Source organism: Canis lupus, chromosome 23 (assembly GCF_003254725.2).
Source record: "Canis lupus dingo isolate Sandy chromosome 23, ASM325472v2, whole genome shotgun sequence".
Taxonomy (NCBI): domain Eukaryota; kingdom Metazoa; phylum Chordata; class Mammalia; order Carnivora; family Canidae; genus Canis; species Canis lupus.
In genome coordinates this window covers 37,749,401-37,769,437 of record NC_064265.1, presented here as the reverse complement: position 1 = coordinate 37,769,437, position 20,037 = coordinate 37,749,401, and the positions used below count along the sequence as shown (strand labels likewise).

Sequence of the window (20,037 nt, the reverse complement as noted above, 5' to 3'; positions counted from 1 at the left end):
AAGAAAAGGAAACTTGGGAAAATTGGAGACACACACGTACACTGCACGTGGGGGACCGTGAGGGGCAGGTTAAGGAAACAAACCAACTGTCATGAGGCTACGGTTCCAAGCTCTGCCATGCACACAGCCAAGTCTCCATACTCAGAACAGTACAATCTGCCCAAGCAGAGGGTGTTTCGGCAGGCATCATCTACCCATCCCAGGACCCCGCATCTCCACAGTTGCTTCCAAGGTAGACAGCTTCCACAAACCATACTCTGGTTCAAGATCAGAGATTTAACATTCCAGCACCTAGGGGAATGTTTTCCAAATGAACTTGATGTCCTTCAGTGAGATAAGGATGATTTTAGGTGGAATAAAACCCCATTATGCACATGTTCCTTTAAGTCGCAAACAGAAAGGAATTAGTACTTCGATCCCATATTTCACAATAATTATTTGTATAAATTTAAGTTTTATAAAGTAAGTGGACTTAACGGCCAGGAAATGTGCACAGAGGCAAATCATGAAGATGGTATTCAATGAATAATGTTTAGGAAACTCTACAAGTAGAAGGCTCATGCAAAAGCAAACAAAGGACAAGACCAGAAACAAGTGCCCCAACCAATGGGACTTCAAAACTCCACTGCTCAGCACAAAGCAATAGTTGGCATACCCAAGTTTCAACATCAACATCTTTTTCCTTCACAATCTGGAAACACTAAAACAAGTCTATCCTAAGCCAGTGGCTTATTTGGGGGAACATCTAAAACCATTTTTCTCAAATGTCTATATTCAAAGTTCTAACATCAGAAGTGGTTACCATCAAGATTATATATTAGAATATATTGGTAAAGTCACATATTTATATTTAAATGTTAAAACTGATCAAAAGATAATAAATTCCCAGATACAGCAATAATGAAAACATTTAATTCCCTGGAACTGAATTAACATCAGCTTTATTTCCCCGTCTTAATAATATACTTGTTTATTTGCCTGACTCTATTACCAGCAGAGGGGCCATTGCAGAGGTTCCTACCTAAAATAAATGGACTCCAATCATCCATCCCCAGGCAAGGATTAACTTCAGAGTTTCTGAGATTTCTGTAATAATATATTTCTAAATATATCCATTCTTTACTCCCCAGAGAATCGCTCTACCAGGTTTTTCTGATTTTTCTAAAGACCCCATGACCCCAAAACAGACTATGCCACAAGCTAGGTAACTTTTATTTCTTAAATGTGAGCAGGACACTGCCCAGCCCTCCCCACTTCAAGTAAAGGCAAAATAGTTACAGCAATTTCATCTTAATCTAGACTAGCACCCACCCATCCTCCCTTGCCCCAATTACCAGGAGGCCAAAATAGGGAGCGAGAGGACAGAAGGAAGAAAGGAGGACAGCATGTCACCTTCAGATAGCATCACTTCCCTACCACATACAGCGATCCTGTTGCAGAAAAAGAAAAGGAAGACCAATCTCAAAGAGGTGCTTAATTTACTACAGAGGGAAATGAAACACATGCAAAGCCGAAAGGCTAGTTTAATGAGATATAGGAGAAATTATTCTTTCAGATCTAGATGTTTACAGGAACTGATAAATCCTCCATTCAACAGACTAGGGTCCACAAATACATAAATGTAACAAACATGGGCTATGTTCCATACTATAAAACACTACAGCAGCAGGCAGATTGAGTCATGGTAGTTTGCTGATGCAATAGTGAAGTTTGAAACTAAAGTGCTAAGAGTTTAATTATTTAGCTGTGTTTTTAAGTCATCCACAAATAATACTATTTTCAAAATCTGATTTTCAATTTCTAGGAAAAATAATGTAAATGAAATTCATAAAAAGTTACATGTGGAGTAAACATAAAACAGACATGAACAAGCTATATCCAAATATGCTTTCTCAAGAACCATTACATAATGAAAAAAGTGTTAAAATTTCCTATAAAGAGATATATCCATAAAAGAGATACACAAACTGAGGTGCCATCGGTTGAGCGTATGACTCTTGGTTTCGGTTTAGGTCATGATCTCTGGGTCAGGAGATTGAGCCGAGTCAGGCTCTGCACTCACTGTGGAGTCTGCTTGGGATTCTTTGCCTGTCCCTCACCCTCTGCCCCTGCTCGCTCTCTCTCTCCAAATAAATGAATGAAATCTTAAAAAAAAAAAAAAAAAAAGGATATACAGATTAATAACCATGTCCCACATCTGATGCTATATATTAATGGCCATTAAGTTGATTTTGAATGTAAGGAGTGTAGAAATAAGAAATAAGTGATTTCTAGCACTAAAATGAATTTTCTCTACTGGAACATTTACTAAGACCTAAACCTAATATTTAAAAATTAATCTCACTTATAAATATCATATATGAAGGATCACTCATAAGAGTAGCGACAATTTATCAACTTAACCTTTCTCATACTAAGAAAAACAAAAGTTGGGATATTTAGGTGGCTCAGAGGTTGAACTGCCTTTGGCTCAGGGTGTGATCCTAGAATTCCAGGATCGAGTCCCACATCAGGCTCTCTGCGTGAAGCCTTCTTCTCCCTCTGCCTAAGTCTTTGCCTCTCTCCTTCTGTCTCTCATGAATAAATAGTTAAATAATAATAAATAAATCATGAATAAATAAAATCATTACAGAAGTTATAAATTACTGCTGTCACATACAGTTCCTCAGATGCAGTTTGCTGATAGGCTTAACACATTGATGGGGATCAAATTGGGGCACCCTGGGTTAGTAAATGGATGGTGCAGATGGAACCTATTCAGTGTGGCATGTCTGTGTCAGTTCTAGTTAATAAAAGCAGGAAAAAGTAAATGAAGCTTAAATAGTGATTTTATTACTCATGTTCCTCAGCTTAAAATCCTTCAAGAATTTCCTTAAGTCATTAACCAACTAAAGAAACTAACATGCACAAAACTCTGAAGAAACATCAGCATTTTAAATAGTCTGAGGTCAGCAGAATTATAACCAAAGCTGTTTACTCAAAATAAATATCAAATACCAAAAATCTTCATGTTATAATTGGTGTTTTTGCATTTTCACATTGTTCTAATAGTATATATTAGCACAACAAATGCTACTTCTGTACTCACACTCAGATCTAAAGGCACATAAGAGAACTACTATCGAATGGCTAAAAACTACCTTTCTCTAACACAGGAACTGACTCTGCTTTTCATTTCTATTCCTTGAGAAGCCCCAACTTTTAAATCCCTTTCTTCTTTCTCATTTTATTTTTGTTGACAATAGGACAACAGACGGAGCAGGGTGGGTATATGCATAGGCTATGCTAGAGTATGACTTAAACTCAAATCCTGGCCAGACCACTTTCCCACGGTGACCTTGTACCTACTCTCATTCGAAGAGAAGGGGTAATAGTAGTATCTAATTATTTACATTATGGAAAGGAAACTAAAAGTCAAGAAATCTCACGACATAAAAAACTTCAGGGAGGAAAAAAAGCCAACAACTATCTAGAAACATTTTTGTAATGATACTGCAACTGGGCTCTAAGGCTAAATTCAAGGTTTAAATCTTAATGGAATCAATTGCACTTAACTCTCAAAAAATGTTTTCATAAATGAGGTTTGTTAATGTGAAGTCTATAAAAGAAACTAAGCAGCAAAAAATCAGGCCACGGTTTATGTCATTCAGGGGAAAGAGAAATGGATCTTGACCAGACACTTTGTTTCAACCCCACTGAATGTCCAACAATCCAGTTCTTGCATCAACTGCCCAGCATAGCACAGACTCTACTAGCTCAAGGCATGACCCTACACAAGAACGCCACTCACTTCAGATGCCTCTTGAACCTCTAAACCAACTGGCTACCAATCTGGGAGGGCCCTAATGCTCCTTCAAGTTTGAGAATTTGCTAGAATGACTCAGAACTCATTAAAGGGCTATACTTAAGATTACAGTTTTGTTATAAACGATATACACACACATACAGCGTAGCGTCTGGGAGGTAATGCATTTTTTTAAAGCCACCACTGTCTAAACCAAAGTCCTGAAGACTTGCATCTATGTTTTCTTTTAAGAATTTTATAGTTTTAGGACAGCCTGGGTTGGCTTAGCAGCTTAGCGCCGCCTTCAGCCCAGGGCGTCATCCTAGAGTCCCACGTCGGGCTCCCTGCAGGGGGCCTGCTTCTCCCTCTGCCTATGTCTCTGCCTCTGCCTAAGTCTCTCATGAATAAATAAGTAAAATCTTAAAAAAAAAAAAAAGAATTTTATAGTTTTAGCTTTTATGTTTGGATCTTTGACCTAGAGTTCATTTTGTAAAAAAAGGATTTATTTATCTATTTTTAAAGATTTTATTTATTCATGACACATACACAGAAAGAGGCAGAAACATAGGCAGAAGGAAAAGCAGGCTCCCTGCACAGAGCCTGATGTGGGACTCAATCCTAGGACCCCGGGATCATGCCCTGAGCCAAAGACAGACAACCACTGAGCCACCCAGGCATGCCTGTAAAAAAAATTTATTTTAAAAATATTAACTGGGATCCCTGGGTGGCGCAGCAGTTTAGCGCCTGCCTTTGGCCCAGGGCGTGATCCTGGAGACCCGGGATCGAATCCCACGTCGGGCTCCCTGTGCATGGAGCCTGCTTCTCCCTCTGCCTTTGTCTCTGCCTCTCTCTCTTTCTCTGTGTGACTATCATAAATAAATAAAAATTAAAAAAACATAAAAATATTAACTAATTAATTAATTACATGGTGCTTGAACTCACAACCCCGAGATCAAGACCTGAGCTGAGAACAAGACCTGATGCTTCGGAGTGCTGGGGTGGCTCAGTTGGTTAAGTGTCTGCCTTCAGCTGGGGTCGTGATCCCAGGACCCCTGGGAGCTTGGCAGGGAGTCTGCTTTTCCTTCTGCACCCCTGGCCCTGCTTGTGCTCTCTTGCTTTCTCTCTCAAAATCTTAAGAGTCAACACTTAACCAACTGAGCCACCAGGCACAGAGTTCATTTTTAAAAAATATTTTTTTAAGATTTTATTTTGAGAGAAGCATGTATGAGAGTTGGGGGAGGGGGAGGGGGAGAGAGAGAATCTTAATTAGACTCCATACTGAGTGCGGAGCCTGACTTGGGGCTTGATCATGACCTGAAATGAAATCAAGAGTTGGACAGTTGGGCATCCCAGGTGGCTCAGTGGTTTAGTGCCGTCTTCGGCCCAGGGCCTGATCCTGGAGACCGGGGATTGAGTCCCATGTAGGGCTCCCTGCATGGAGGCTGCTTCTCCCTCTGCCTGTGTCTCTGCCTCTCTCTCTGTGTCTCTCATGAATAAATAAATAAAAAATCTTAAAAAAAAAAAAAAAAGTTGGACAGTTAATGGACAGAGCCACCCAGGCATCCCGAGTTCATTCTTATATATGGTATGAGGAAGGAACTGGACTTCATTGTTTTGTATGTGGATATTCATTGTCGCAGAACCACCTGTTTAAAAAAATTGCTTTTGCGTGGTTGGCTGAAAAAAAAATAATTTGTTTCCCATTGAAAGAGTGACTTTTTAAAAAAATATTTTATTTATTTATTCATGAGACACACACAGAGAGAAAGGCAGAGACACAGGCAGAGGGAGAAGCAGGCTCCACACAGGGAGCCCGATGTGGGACTCGATCCGGGGTCCCCAGGATCACACCCCGGGCTCCAGGCCGCGCTAAACCGCTGTGCCACCGGAGCTGCCTGAAAGAGTGACTTTTCTTAAACTAATGGACATGTACCATTTTTGTAATAAAAATATGTATATATACACATGCAGTCATATTTTATATATTTATTTAAAAAATTAAACAAGAGGGCAGCCCCGGTGGCGCAGCAGTTTAGCGCCGCCTGCGGCCCGGGGTGTGATCCTGGAGACCCGGGATCGAGTCCCACGTCGGGCTCCCTGCGTGGAGCCTGCTTCTCTCTGCCTGTGTCTCTGCCTCTCTTTCGCTCTCTCTGAATAAATAAATAAATCTTCAAAAAAAAAAAAGAGTTAAAAAAAAATTACACAAGACTAAATAGCCTGCCTAAGATTAGCCTACCAGTGAGGGTGACATTCAGACCAGTACCTCTCCATGTGTTACCTTTACCTGGTCTGCTCTCCCTGGGAGCCTTCAGTTGTTACCTTTTATTTTTTTAAGATTTTATTTTTAAATAAACTCTACATTCCATGTGCTGCTCAAACTTACAACTCTGAGATTAAGAGTTGCATGCTCGGACTGAGCCAGCCAGGTACACCAAGTTGTTACTTTTTATTATAATCTAAACTCCTACTGTCTGAAAAATTTATCATTTAAGCATTCTATGTTGCTCCAGGTGATAGAAATTTACACAGAATAAGATCTGTTCCTTCTCTCCAAGAGTTCAGTTATCACAAGTGACAGACATATAAACAAAGAATTACAGACATCAAGGGTTAGGGAAAAAAAAGATAAAGAATGAACTGTCTCTAGCAGGGAGAGGAAGGAAAGGGATTTCATCAGGCCTCCCAGAAATAAGTACGTTGGCTCGCCAAGGATGGAGAAGAGGGGGGAGCTCTGAGTCAAAGACCAGACAGATGACTAGAGGATTCCATAGCAGGAGCAGACACACCGAGTTTAACTTTGGTCCTATCCCTCAATATATACACTTGCCTCTGGCATTAAGCAACTACTAACAGTAGCAACATCTACTTTGAAGTGGGAGAGGGAGTATAGATGCTTGGGCTGGAAAACCTGGCAATGTCCTGGGTAGGTTGGTAAAAGCCTGAAGCAGAAGAGAGTCCCCATACCTAGACCAGTCTTGGTTGACATATGCTACCTACATCCCCTATTTCTGTAACTAGAAAGTCTAAATACAAAGAGGAGGAGCACAGAGCCAATAATCCCCAAATATTTGAGAAAAATCTAATCTTCTTTTTTTTAAGATTTTATTTATTTATCCTTAAGAGAGAGAGAGAAAGAGAGGCAGAGACACAGGCAGAGGGAGAAGCAGACTCCATGCAGGGAGCCCGATGTGGGACTTGATCCCAGGTCTCCAGAACCAGGCCCTGGGCTGAAAGTGGCGCTAAACCGCTGAGCCACCTGGGCTGCCCGAGAAAAACCTAATCTGATAAAGTACAAGCTCAACAAAGAAAGTAGCTAATATCCAAAAGAAGTGGGTGCAAATAGAGCAAGAAGGAAAAAAGCATTAAGTATATTTAAAATACAGAGTAGAAGGTGAAAGAACAATTTTTAAAAATCAGATCTCACATTCTGATTATTAAAATAAAAACCTCATTAGATAAACTGAACTGGAGAAGAGTTAAACTCCAAAGAAAAATTCAGCCACTAGGGACGCCTGGTGGCTCAGTGGTTGAGCATCTGCCTTCAGCTCAGGCTGTGATCTCAGAGTCTGGGATGGAGTCCCGTATCGGGCTCCCTGCATGGAGCCTGCTTCTCCCTCTCTGTCTTTGCGTCTCTCATGAAGAAATAAATAAAATCTTAAAAAAAAAAAAAATTCAGACACTTAAGAAAACAAAAAAGCTAACCAAGACTAGGAGAAAATTTTTACAGAACATGTAACCAACAATGGACTTCACTTGCCTCTAGAATATGTAAAGAACTGTTACTACAAAAGAAATTTTTCAAAAATGCACACAAGTTTTGAAAGAAAATTTCAGCAAAGACGTAAGGATTACAAAAAATAAGCTCATGAAAAAGTGCTCAACATCACTAGTCATCAGAGGAGGGCAAATCAAAACCACAATTAGCTGCCACTACAAACTCACCAAAATGCTAGAAAACCTAGGGACTGACAATACCAAATGATGGCCCAGGAGTAGAACAACTGAACTCTCTCATACACTGCTGGTGGGAATATGGAAAAAGGAGAGAGGGATAAAAGTCCTATTTTAGAAACCAGTTTGATAATTATTTTTTAAGATTTTATTTATTTATTCATGAGACACAGAGAGAGGGTACAGACATAGGGAGAGGGAGAAGCAGGCTCCTTGCAGGGAGCCCGATGCAGGACTCAATCCTGGAACACCCGGATCACACCCTGAGCCAAAGGCAGACGCTCAACCACTGAGCCATCCAGATGTTCCTGTTTGATAATTTTTTGAATAAGTTAGCAACATACACCTATAATAGGATCCAGCTAATCCATTCCTAGATATTTAACCAAGAAAAATAAAAGCACACGTTCACAGAGGTTAAGGTATATGAATATTCATAGGTGCTTTATTTGTAATTCCTAAAAAGTACAAATCATATGCACATCAACAGAGGAATTAATAAATAAGTTAATTTTGGTATATCCACAGATTAGATACTATTCATGAACTATTTCTCAAATAATTATACTAAATGAAACAAGTCAGTCCCTCCTTGCCCACGCTAAAAGAATATACACTACATTGCATGTATTTAAAATTTCAGAAAACACAAACTGGGCTGAGGTGTCAAAAAGAAGATCTCTTTTTGCCTGGAGTCTGGGGAGATAGGGAAAGAGGATTAATTACAAAAGGGCAAGAAGAAATTTGGAGAGTAATGATTATGTTCATTATTTTCACTAGTGGTAGTTTCACAAGTATACTATATCATATGCATATATTTGAGTATATGTCAAAACTCAGGTTGTGCACTTTATGTTACAGCTTACTGCATGTCAATTACACTTCAATAAAGTTGTTTAAAACACAAAAACTTAGGAGAAAGGCTAACCTAGTAAATTGGCCAGCTAAAGGAAAATTCAGTGAGCTAAAAGATCAAGATTTTTTATAACACTAGGCAAAAAGAGGAAGGGAATAAATGGAAGTTATTGAGACATGGCGACAGAACCAGAATATCATCAACAGACCTAAAAGAAATTCCATCAGAAAAGGGAAGAGGGGGAAGAATGTTCAAAGAAGTAATGAATTTTGTGTCTAGATTGGAAAAAACTGAAAAATACTGGAAAACATCCAATACCCATACATATACAGGTAAAGTCTCAGAACACCAAAGAGAAAATTTCTTAATGCTTCTAAAAACATGAAATAGGCTCTACCTAAGGTAGACAACTGTAACTGACAAATATCTCGCTGGTCAAAAATGATATATACTCCAAATTGAGGAAAAATGATTGTAAACTAAAAGATCAACGAATTAAATAAACAAAAGGACATCTCCAGACATAAAGGACTCAGAAAATTTACTAACCTCAAATCCTAAGTGAAAGAATTGGTTATGCAATACAAAAAACTGAAGAGCAATAGCAAAATACTGCTAACAATGTAAGTGTCCTCAAACAAAGCAAAGAAGAAATAAAACATATTATGGAAAACTATAAACTAGTTATAAAAGGAATGAAACATTTCAAAAACCTCAAGTGAGAAAAAGTAATTCAGAATGAAATATACTACATGCTTATATTTAAAACATTCAAAAGAGTTACATTTCTGTAAATACACATGAAATACATTTTGTTAATGGACCAGAGACTTACAAATCAAATTCATAAATGGTGGTTGCCTCTGAATAAAAAAGGAAGGGATCAGAATTGGGACTGGGGATGTGGTCAAGGAGGATTTGAATTTTAGCTAAACTATCTTAATTCTTTTCTTTTTTTGAAGAACTTCTATATCTGACTTCAAAAAAAAGAGACGATAGGTGCCAAATTCCAAAACAAGTTAATATATATTTCCATTTTTAAAAGTTTTCTTTAAAAACCTAAGACAGAGGAAAAATATATAAAGCAATAGTAAGCAAAGAAACCAGTAAGACTTACTGGCAACATCTTAAGTGTCAATTTTATTTTCTTTTCCTTATCAGGTCTGAGGAATAATTTACACATAACTTTTATTAATTTTAATTGCACAATCCCAGTGAGTCTTTGATAGTTGCATAATCTGTGAAACCACCACTACACTAAAGATACAGAACATTTCTATCACTTCCAGAGTCCCTGTGCCCCCCTTTGCAATCCACACATCATTCACCTGGCAGCCAATCATCTCCTGTTATCACTATATTAGTTTATATTTTACATAAAGTTAAAATTTTAGACTTGTTTAAATTCAAAAACAAATTAAAACTCCAAAAACAATATGGCATGAATAATTTCATAGTAGTCAAACAAGACATTCTCAAAATGAGTTAAAAAAATCCACTAAATACTACTTACAGAAGAAAACCTAAAATTGTAACACATAATGGTTGAAAACAAAGGAGGTCTTGGCTTACAAAAAGAAATCTCAACTGATATTATTACTCTAAGCAATCTAGAATTCAAGTCAAAAAGCATTAATAGAACAAACGTTTCATATTAATAAAAATACATCAAGAAGGACAGCATCACAAAGGTTCCTATTCTGTCCTTTTTTTTTTTTTTTTAATTTATTTATGATAGTCACAGAGAGAGAGAGAGAGAGAGGCAGAGACACAGGCAGAGGGAGAAGCAGGCTCCATGCAGAGGGAGAAGCAGGCTCCATGCACCGGGAGCCCGATGTGGGATTCGATCCCGGGTCTCCAGGATCGCGCCCTGGGCCAAAGGCAGGCGCCAAACTGCTGCGCCACCCAGGGATCCCTATAAACTATCCTTTTATAGTATGTTCTGTAAGTTACCTAAATGGTTTTTATAAAGCCAGCATATGTGGTACCAAAACTGGACAGACAGTATCCACACAAATTGCACACATGTATTTTATTTTACAAATGCTCACATAGAGCTTACATGTTTGAAATTTGTGGTAACGACACAGGAATAGAGATACAGATCAACAAAATTCAAGAAAAGATCCATAAGATGAAGTTTTACATGAAGAAAGTTGGCAATTCAAATCAGTGAGAAAATAATGGATTATTCAATATATTTTGGGTTAAGTGATTAGGAACAATTCATTAAGACTATTAAATTTGTGACATTGTTTATTTAAAATAAATACTTTGAAATACAAGAATTAAGAGACAAAAGAGAGCAAAGACACTAGGTGACCATAAAAAAACTGAGCAAACAAAAATATGCGTTTACCAGAGACACTGCAAATTAAACCAACCAGGTATCAGCATGCCATCAAACTGGCAAAAATTTTTAAATAGTGATAAAATCCAATGCTCAGAAAGTCAAAGGGAAACCAGTACTTTATCCTTTGCTGGTGGGAATATAAATTGATACAGCTTTTTTTAGAGGACAGTCTATTAATATAAAAATAAGCACACACTAAAAAGTGGTAATTCAGTTTCTCAGGATTTACCCTAAAATAGTAGCACACACACATCAGCAATTTTCAGGAGAAAAATTGGAAACAATCTAAATATTTATAACAAAATATATGTATATCTTGTATAGCTCTACACTATGGATTATGTAAAATAATTCAAAGGAATGAGAAATACACACTGAGATGGAAACACAGGACACAATAAGTGGGGTGGAGGGGAGGCAAGTTTTAGAACACACATTTTTCCGATTACACATGTGAAAGACAATTGCTTATTCCTACATATTCTATATATGCCATATACACATTTAAGTATACACATATATGCATACATAAATGCACCGAAATAGGAATGGCAAGAAAACTGATTTAAAAAAAACCATTTTTTGTAAGAAAGATTCCACAACTGGTAGAAGGCAATCAAGAGAAATATCTACATAATCTACATATATTCATGTATTTTCTCAGAGCACTTGGGTGGTTCAGTTGATAGAGCATATGACTATTTAAGCTCAGGTCATGATCTCAGGATTGTGAGATAAGAGCCCTGAGTTGGGCTCCATGCTCAGCATGGATTCTGCTTGTTCCTATCCATATGTTCCCCACCCCCTCAAGCACGCCCTCTCTCAAATAAATCTTTTTTAAAAATATTTTTTCTCAAAAAAAAAAAGAAAAGTGTTCTCCAGTATTCAGTTAGCAATGTTTATAGATACACAGAAAGGTGGAATGTCAATGAACATCCACAAACCCACCCAGATTCTACAGTTAACATTCTACTATATCTCATATCTATTCACTATTTGTTTTTTTAATGCATTTCAAGTTCCCAATGTCAGTATGTATACGTCACCCCTAAACACTTCATCATGCATATTAACTAAAATTGAAGAAAAAAATCACCTTCAATGAAATACACAAACCTCTAATGTGCCATTAGATGGGTTTTGACAATCACACCCCAAAAAATAAACCAATTAAAAAAATGGGCAAGAGACGTGAACAGACATTTTTCCAAAGAAGACATACAGATAGCCAAGACACATGAAAAGATGCTCAACGTTACATATCAGGAAATGCAAATCAAAACTACAATGAGGTTATCATGTCACGCCTATCAGAATGGCTAAATCAACAACACAAGGAACAATAGCTGTTGGCAAAGATGTGGATGGAGAAAGGGGAACCCTCTTGCACTGTTGGTGAGAATGCAAACTGGTGCAGCCACTCTGGAAGATAGTATGGAAGTTCCTCAAAAAGATTAAAAAATAGAACTACTGGGGTGACTGGCTGGCTGAATCTATGGAGCATGTGACTCACGATCTCAGAGTTGTGAGTTCGAGCTCCACATTGCTGGGCATAGAAATTACTTAAAAATAAAATCTTAAAAAAAAGAAAAAATAGAACTACCCTATGACTTGGCAATAATTCAAAGGGATACATGCATTCCGATGTTTATCCACAATAGCCAAATCATGGAAACAGCCCAAGTGTCCATTGATTGCCAAATGGATAAAGGAGACATGGTGTGCATGCATGCATGCATACACATACAAACAATGGCCTATTAGCCATAAAAAAAGAATGAAATCTTGCTATTTGCAACGACATGGATGGAGCTAGAGAGTATTTCGCTAAGTGAAATAAGTCAGTCAAAGACAAATACCAGGTACGCCTTGGTGGCTCAGCAGTTGAATGCCTGCCTTCGGCTCAGGGTGTGATCCTGGAGTTCTGGGATCGAGTCCCACATCGGGCTCCCTGCATGGAGCCTGCTTCTTTCTCTCTCTCCCTTTGTCTCTGTCTCTCTCTCATGAATAAATAAAGTCTTCAAAAAAAAAAAAAAATAAAGACATACAATATAATCTCACTCATATGTGGAATTTAAGAGACAAAACAAAGGAGCAAAGGGAATAAAGAAAGAGACAAACCAAATTTCTTAACTATAGAGAACAAATTGATAGTTACCAGAGGGGAGGTGGGCAGGGGGATGGGTGAATAGGAGATGGGTGAATAGATGATGGAGATTTAGGAGTACACTTGTTATGAGCATAGGGTGATGTATGGAAGTGCTGAATCACTAAACTGTATACACCAGAAACTAATATTACACTGTGTGTTAACTAAAATTTAAAAACTTGGAAAAAAAAAAAAGGTTTTTGACAAATGCATTCTATAAGATCTAAGCCCCTAGCAAGAGGCAAAACATTATACCACCCTACTGAGTTCTCTGGTGCCCCTTCCCAGTCCCCATGACCACCAGCTTAGCGGCAAACACCATTCTGGGCTTTTTTTCTAGCACTAAGAAGTGTTGCTTGTTTTAGAATTCATATAAATGAAATCCTATTGTGTTCTGTTAGGTAAAGCTTCTTTCCTGCTCAGCCTAATTGTGAAATTCACCCATGTTCTTTTTTTCCATAGTTTGTTCCTTTTTACTGTGGAGTAGTATTCCACTGTTTGGACATACCAGTTTGTTGACCTAGTCTCCTGATGGCTGTTTCCAGTTTGGAGCTATTATGAATATTCTTGTACAAGTATTTTTTGTGAATATGTTTTCATTTCTCTTAGGTAAACACCTAGGAGTAGAACTGCTGGGTCATGGGATAGGAGTATATTTACTTTTATAAAAAACTACCAGAACTTTATCCAAAGTGGATATACCATGTATTATTGTTAACAGTGGTTACCCTGGAAAGCTGAAGAGGACAGTGGACTTACTAATTATTCACATCTGTACTGTAAAAATTCAAACAATAATGTTAACTTTCATTATGTGAAAAGAACAAAGCCAGGAGTGTACATCTTATTTAAGACCAGTTTAGGGACTCCCGGGTGGCTCAGTGGTTTAGCACCTGCCTTCGGCCCAGAGCCTGATCCTGGAGACCCGGGATCAAGTCCCATGTCAGACTCCCTGCATGGAGCCTGCTTCTCCCTATGTCTCTGCCTCTCTGTGTCCCTCATGAATAAATAAAATCTTAAAACAAACAAACAAACAAAAACCAGACCAGTTTAGATTTCTTGAGTCAGCCTACACGGACACTAACTTCTTTTCTAAAGAGGTCAGCAAACCACAGTAGCAGTTTTTGTAAATAAAATACTCTGAAATATAGCTAGGTCCATTAGTTTACAAATTCCTAGTGCCACTTTCAAGCTATAATACCTGAGTTGAGTAGTTACAACAGATACCAGATGACTAGCAAAGTCTAAAGGATTATCTGGTCCTTAAAGAAAAAGCTCACCGCCTGTTGTCCTGAAGTGTTTATATAGACTTTTTTTTTTTCCATTTCAAAGTGACATTTAGAAACTATCTTATACAACTTTTCTCCTACAGAAGAAACTAAAACTAAGAGACTTTAAAAATGAGTTATCTAAGCTTAGCTGATGTGTGGAATGAGAAATCAGGTCTATATTCTGAGTGAGTCCTTGTCTGGTCATCTCAGGATATTGGTATACTTCTAAAAGTCATGCAGTAAAAGAAATATATATATATGCCCACAGGCTCATTTATACTATGGTACCCTCTCTGGAAACTTCAAAATGAATTAGTTTAGTGGGGCAGAATCATGGTAAGGTAAGGGGAATTATGCCTTTACATACAAGTATCTCCACAGGGTGGGGGTGACTGGGTGATGGGCACTAAGGGGGGCACTTGATGGGATGAGCACTGGGTGTTATTCTATATGTTGGCAAATTGAACACCAATAAAAAATAAATTTATGTTAAAAAAAAAAAGTATCTCCACAAATAAGACTTTCACAGTGTGAAACTATACTAACCCACAATACTCTCACCTTTAGCCCAAGGAATAGGTGAATCACAAGCTGAAACTGATTAAATGACAATTTGTCCATCCAAAAAAAAAAAAAAGAAAGAAAAAAGGTGCTCTTACTATGTGTTAGATACTACAGGGATATGCAAATGTAAATCCTGATTTGTGAGAACATCTAGTTAGTAGGAGCACTGTACATAAACAACAATTCAGGATACAATGTTTCAAATGTTATAGGAAATAAATGTGGTATTATTTTCACCTGGGCGTATCAGAGAATGCTTAGGACAGCTGACACTCAAAGGTAGGTCTCTAAAGTAGGGAAGAATTTATGATGTAGGGATGAAGGACATGGGGGAGGGAATGAGCAGAGCATTCCAAATACACCCATTTTGGCTATGACATGTGGTATATGGGGAGTAAGGTGGGAAATGACAGGTTATAAGATTGGAAACTTAGTTCTAAATCAATATATATAATAAGCCTGGAATGCCAGCTGTTTGGAATTTAAGCCATCTGAAAGCAGTGGGAATCCAAACATAATTTTGGGTATGAGAAGTAGCATGATCAAAGCTGTAGCCCTAAAAATAACCTGAAAGAAGTGAAGTTACACCACTTTAGGTCACGATGATTCCAAATGATTCCCTGGATCTTTCTGGGGATGCCTCAGGCGTTAAGAGTTCACTTTCCCCAAAGTGAACAACACTACAACTTTTTTTGTAAACAGTAGGTAAAAACTGGAAAGCCAGTGGTCTTGGAACAACTATGGAAAAGTTATAAAAGCTCTTCATCTGGTGCTTTAAGTTTTTAATCAGAGAATTTTTAAGAAAAGGCACTACCAGACCCTGATACAGTGGGTCCAGGGCTGATGGGAGTTTAAGAACTAGGAAATTTGAAACAGGTGGTGTAAGTATTGTTAAGCTATGAAAAGTGAACACCCTGAACTCCTTCTGAACGTGGGTTTTCAAAAGATAATGGGGTGGGGGGAGCAAGGAAGGAGTAGGGCAGAGAAAATTAATTCCTGATTAACCACAGTAGAGGCAAGCAATGAGGGTGTGGGGGTCACAGATTTAAGAGATGTTACGGAAGTAGAACTGGGAAGACAGAAAAGATAGTGACCTCTGTTTTCAAAAACTGCTAATATAGGAGCAACTCAGAACTTCAGTAGAGGAAGGGGAGAAAACTGTTTGCCATAATATAATATATACTTTATATATATATATATATATATATAAGGTAGTTTAGTTACAGAGCTGGTCAAGACATTGAAGCCTTTCCCTCTTAAGTTCATGGGATATTCAGGAAGCAACTAAATCTGAGATAGGTGTTAACCAAGAAGTAAAATGAGTGATCTTTGCAATTGTTTTATGAGATTGCCAGGAAGAAGATGAGAAAAAAAGGCCAAAGACAGCACCTGGGAAATACACATTTAGGAAATGAGACAAGGAAAAACAGACAAGGAATCAGGAAAAAAAATTATTAGAGAGGTTTTGGACGAAGAGTGGTAGTAGTAAGGGTACATAAAGGGCCACTATTTATAGGCCAGAACCTGCCAAAGTGCCTTATGCCTTGGACAAGGGTCAGCCCCAAAATCATACCTTATGATGGCACTGACAAAATACTAAGTAAAAGTTACAAATAAGAGGCAGTCTACAACCAACTCAGTTATAAAGTTTGAACAGATATGTGGGAGGCTAAGTTAGAGAATCCTTTTCAGAAACAATATTAGTAAAGCACCCTGCAGGGCAGAGAATGACACTGTTAAAAAATGCCCATTAAATTTCAAAGAGGTTAAAAAATAAAACAAACCTTTAAGCAGGTCTCATAAGAGCAGTATAAGAAGCTGAACAGAGCAATAAAGCAGAAAGCAGGAGACCTGGATAATAATCCTGTTTCTGTTAACCTAATCAGATGCACCACTTAGGCATGCCACAAACTCAGCTGAATCTCCAAAGAGAAAGTTAAGTGGAAGCTTCCTCTTAACACTGAATTTCCATGAAACTCAGAGTGCTATTAAAAAACGGGGTAGGATGCCCAAATATTGGGGAACCCTTACACTATGATATGCCAATACCATCAAAGACATTTTAATGTTGCAAAAAGACTAATTACATGGACACATTTCATTAATAGTGCTCATTCATTCTACCTATTATTACCTTCCTAAGTACTGAGCAACAGGCTCAGAGAGAATCAGAGAATCAAAGCTGAGTTAATAAGAAACTTATATACTACTACAAAAAAAATCATTAAATGCTATAAAAAAAACTATTATGGGATACACAGGAGCACTTGACACAGTCTAAAGGCAAAGAAGGGTTCAAAGATACTTATCAGAGATCAGATATATTTATCAGAGCTGACATCTGAGTACCTAAGCCAAGGTGAAGGAAAGACTCAGAAGAAATAGGCCCAGAAGGGGTAGAGAATGGTAGAAGAGATGACAATGGAGATTTACATGAAGAGGTGTGTGAAACACTTCACAGTTCTATGAAACATCCAATTGAAGATCTCTGTCAGACTATATTAACACTAATATTAATATAAAAAGCCATAACAACTATAGACACAGATCTGGGAGTCTCAGCATAGAGAAAATAACTAAAGACACCAGAACACATACATTCTAGCAGGAAGTATGGACAGTCCCCACAGAGGTGATGGAGAGGGCCAAGGTTATCCCCAACACAAAACCGTTCCCCTTTAAGTGATAAAATTAGGTTATCTAACTGTAGATTTAAAAATTTTATTTATACATTAAAAAAAAATTGATACACAAAAAGGAAATAAGACTACTGAAATGTTGGGATGCCTGAGTGGCCCAGTGGTTGAGCATCTGCCTTTAGCTCATGATCTCAGGGTCCCGGGATCAAGTCCTGCATCAGGCTCCCCACCATCAGGCTCTTCTCAGGGAGCCTGCTTCTCCCTCTGCTTGTGTCTCTGTGTCTCTCATGAATAAATAAAATCTTAAAAAAAAAACTATTATGATGTTAATAGTGGTTATGCTAAGTGGTTAAAGATTACAAATAATTTTACTTCAAAATCAATGCAATGAATGCATAATTAGAAAATAATAACTTTATCTTTCAGAGTTAAATTTTTTTTTTCCGGGGTGCCTCGTAGCTCCGGTCAAGCAGTTGTCTTTGGCTCAGGTCACAATTCCAGGGTCCTGGGATGGAGCCGGGCATTGGCATCCCTACTCAGTGGGGAGTGTTTCTCCTGCTCCCTTCCTCACTTGCTCTCTTCCCCGACTCATGCTCTCTCTCTCAAATAAATAAAATCTTTTAAAAAAATAATAAATTATTTTAAAAATATATTAAAAATGTCTTTTTTCCTCCTTAATTAAACATGACCAATCATGGCAATATTGCTACTAAAGATAGGCAGGTTTTCAAACTCTTTTAATACAACTAATTTAATTCTACAGATATAAATCAGAAAGTCAATTTCAAAGAATCAAAATATTTTGAGGGTAGAGGAAGGTTGCTTTTTAACAACAGTAAAGCACATACTACCATAATGAAAACATCTAGAACATAACACACAAACTTACCCCGTCCCCTCCCTTCCACTACCAGTCCAGGAAGTGCTGTCTCCTGCTGGGTGATGGCTCAGTATGCCTCTGCTGCTGGCGCTGCCACACCCACCACTGACCTTCATTTATAGCCTGCACACAGGGTAAGGCAAGTCCTGTTACTTTCCCAACAGTGCACATTTTTGTAAAGTTTCTTTAATGTCACACTCCACAGGACAAAGAACATCATCTTACAAAACTATGTGATACTGGGAAAATAAACACACTTGCCTTCTCCCCTACAGTCAAACACCCAAGATGGGATGGAGTCTGATCTCCAAGGCAGAGCATTTACTGAGGCATGACCCAGAATGGGAGCAGGTGACTGAGAAAATGGCACTTCATGGATCTATAATAAAAGAAAAGGTACGTGAACAAAATGTAGGTGTTAACAGTTTTGGTCCAGAATCCTGACTAGCTGGGAAATCAGCAACTCCAGTATTAGGTCAATATAAATATAAAGCATCTATTGGCAGGTAGCCTTAAGATAATGAACTCCAAAGAAGCCCACAGCAGATGTCATTAAATGACATCAAGTCATAGCATAGTTAAAAAACAAAACAAAACAGGGATGCCTGGGTGGCTCAGCAGTTGAGCATCTGCCTTTGGCCAAGGGTGTGATTCTGGAGTCCTGGGATCGAGTCCCACATCAGGCTCCCTGCATGGAGCCTGCTTCTCCCTCTGCCTGTGCCTCTGCCTCTCTTTCTGTGTCTCTCATGAATAAATAAATAAAATCTTTAAAACAAAACAAAAACCACTCTGGCCTTGGAGGTAGTCTAAAGGCCAAGGATTCTATTGTTGAGTACATCTGGACAAATCAGACCTATGAGTTCAATTTTCTCATCTATGAAACGAGAGCACAAGGCTAGATTAGTGGCTTTCAAACTTTTTTTGACTGTGAGCCACAATAAGAAACACATTTTGTATTAGGGTAACTGTATATGCAAAATACAGAAAAGCTCATGGAAAATGTTTCCTTAGAATAAACAAATTAAAAAAAAAAAAGAATAAACAAATTAGGTAGAATAAAATGGTATTTTTGTTATTCTATTTCATTATTCTTAAAAATGTTAATTGCAACACATGGTCCATCACTTACAGTATAAATAGCAGATGATCCTTAAGCTTTCATTTTAATTGTATTTAACACATTTAGGTTTAATATTTGCAGCATAAGCCACAAGATTGTAAATTTTCTTTGTTCTGTGTTTTCATGCACAGCAACTACTTACTCCTGATGTGTCCTTACTGTTCAGCCTAAGAAACCAACTCTAAGTACACTTTGATCACCTACATAGTGTACTTTACTGTAGAAGATGGTTGTGAAAATCAAATGAGGTGACTTTATGTATGTGAGCATTTTGAAACTGCGCAACATACAAGAAGCTACTGAAAAGCTTTTATATAGGGGTCCATGGCTGGCTCAGTGGGTACAGTGTACATGCAACTCATGATCTTGGGGTTGTGGGTTCAAGGCCCATGCTGGGTATAGATTACTTAAAAAGATAAAATCTTAAAAAAACAAATCTTTTACATAGTCCTTTCAAATAAGGCAATGTG

At 37.9% G+C, this 20,037-nt stretch overlaps 1 protein-coding gene and 1 long non-coding RNA gene across 3 annotated transcripts in view; both read right to left on the bottom strand.

The window, feature by feature from the left end:
* LOC125753401 (uncharacterized) lies at positions 1 to 18,570 on the bottom strand. Its single transcript, XR_007405125.1, has 4 exons — positions 18,457 to 18,570; positions 12,804 to 12,962; positions 1,335 to 1,430; positions 1 to 1,086 (listed from the first exon to the last, which is right to left on the bottom strand). It is a non-coding gene; the product is annotated as an uncharacterized LOC125753401 (long non-coding RNA).
* ATP1B3 (ATPase Na+/K+ transporting subunit beta 3) overlaps positions 1 to 20,037 on the bottom strand; it is a 42,874-nt gene that overhangs the window by 19,011 nt on the left and 3,826 nt on the right. The gene's annotated exons all lie outside the window — the stretch shown is intronic.